We start from the raw sequence: 2,385 nt of genomic DNA, 5'->3' as shown, positions 1-2,385 counted from the left end.
ATTTTTGCACTAAACTTTGGAGGCTCAAAACTCTTGTTCTACAAGAGATACTGGGATCTCCTTTGGATATGTTATAGTACTCTTTGCTCCCCATACAAGGATACTTTAAACTTGAGGCTACCTGAATATCGTCGTCAACTTATTTTTTGTCTCACTTATTGTTAGAAGGTTACTTTTGATTTTTGAAAATAAACTTTGCAGGCTCGTAACTCTGTTTCTACTGGAGATACGGGGATGTCCTTTGAGTATGTTATAGACCAATTTGTCCCCCATCTAGCCATACTAAGAATTAGGGCTACGACAAACAGTAGTCGAGTAATTAAGCTAATCGTAAACAAACAAACCCCTCCATAGGAAATACATTAGACTAAATTCTGGAGGCTCGTAACTCTGGTTCTACCAGAGATACGGGGATGTAAATAATGTGACCTTGACACAAATGTTCGGATAATTATAAAGGTCTTTGCATGTTCCAAGCAAAAAAAAACTTCGCGGTTTCGAACCTGTGGCCTTCCGGGAGTGAGGCGGATGCGATAACCGCTACACTAAAGATATGTTATTATTTTTAATCGAAAGAACAGGGTCAAGTAATTAAGCAATACGTGAACAAACAAACCCCTCCATAGAAAATGCATTAGACTATACTTTGCAGGCTCGTAACTCTGTTTCTACTGGAGATACGGGGATGTCCTTTGAGTATGTTATAGACCAATTTGTCCCCCATCTAGCCATACTAAGAATTAGGGCTGCGACAAACAGTAGTCGAGTAATTAAGCTAATCGTAAACACACAAACCCCTCCATAGGAAATACATTAGACTAAATTCTGGAGGCTCGTAACTCTGGTTCTACCAGAGGTACGGGGATGTAAATAATGTGACCTTGACACAAATTTTCGGATAATTATACAGGTCTTTGCATGTTCCAAGCAAAAAAAAAACTTCGCGGTTTCGAACCTGTGGCCTTCCGGGAGTGAGGCGGATGCGATAACCGCTACACTAAAGATATGTTATTATTTTTAATCGAAGGAACAGGGTCAAGTAATTAAGCAATACATGAACAAACAAACCCCTCCATAGAAAATGCATTAGACTATACTTTGCAGGCTCGTAACTCTGTTTCTACTGGAGATACGGGGATGTCCTTTGAGTATGTTATAGACCAATTTGTCCCCCATCTAGCCATACTAAGAATTAGGGCTACGACAAACAGTAGTCGAGTAATTAAGCTAATCGTAAACAAACAAACCCCTCCATAGGAAATACATTAGACTAAATTCTGGAGGCTCATAACTCTGGTTCTACCAGAGATACGGGGATGTAAATAATGTGACCTTGACACAAATGTTCGGATAATTATAAAGGTCTTTGCATGTTCCAAGCAAAAAAAAAAAACTTCGCGTTTTCGAACCTGTGGCCTTCCGGGAGTGAGGCGGATGCGATAACCGCTACACTAAAGATATGTTATTATTTTTAATCGAAAGAACAGGGTCAAGTAATTAAGCAATACGTGAACAAACAAACCCCTCCATAGAAAATGCATTAGACTATACTTTGCAGGCTCGTAACTCTGTTTCTACTGGAGATACGGGGATGTCCTTTGAGTATGTTTTAGTCCAATTTGTCCCCCATCTAACCATACTAAAAACATTGAGCTACGACAAACAGGGGCCGAGATATTAAGCCGTATGTTCGTCAACTTTGGTATCGTCTCACTTATTTTTATTATGTTACTTATGATTTTTGCACTAAACTTTGGAGGCTCAAAACTCTTGTTCTACAAGAGATACTGGGATCTCCTTTGGATATGTTATAGTACTCTTTGCTCCCCATACAAGGATACTTTAAACTTGAGGCTACCTGAATATCGTCGTCAACTTATTTTTTGTCTCACTTATTGTTAGAAGGTTACTTTTGATTTTTGAAAATAAACTTTGCAGGCTCGTAACTCTGTTTCTACTGGAGATACGGGGATGTCCTTTGAGTATGTTATAGACCAATTTGTCCCCCATCTAGCCATACTAAGAATTAGGGCTACGACAAACAGTAGTCGAGTAATTAAGCTAATCGTAAACAAACAAACCCCTCCATAGGAAATACATTAGACTAAATTCTGGAGGCTCGTAACTCTGGTTCTACCAGAGATACGGGGATGTAAATAATGTGACCTTGACACAAATGTTCGGATAATTATAAAGGTCTTTGCATGTTCCAAGCAAAAAAAAACTTCGCGGTTTCGAACCTGTGGCCTTCCGGGAGTGAGGCGGATGCGATAACCGCTACACTAAAGATATGTTATTATTTTTAATCGAAAGAACAGGGTCAAGTAATTAAGCAATACGTGAACAAACAAACCCCTCCATAGAAAATGCATTAGACTATACTTT

The sequence above is a fragment of the Phalangium opilio genome, unplaced genomic scaffold (genome assembly GCF_054372755.1).
Source record: "Phalangium opilio isolate 3A_F unplaced genomic scaffold, DU_Popi_V2 ptg000082l_1, whole genome shotgun sequence".
NCBI classification, from domain to species: Eukaryota; Metazoa; Arthropoda; class Arachnida; order Opiliones; family Phalangiidae; genus Phalangium; species Phalangium opilio.
This window is presented reverse-complemented; position numbering follows the sequence as displayed.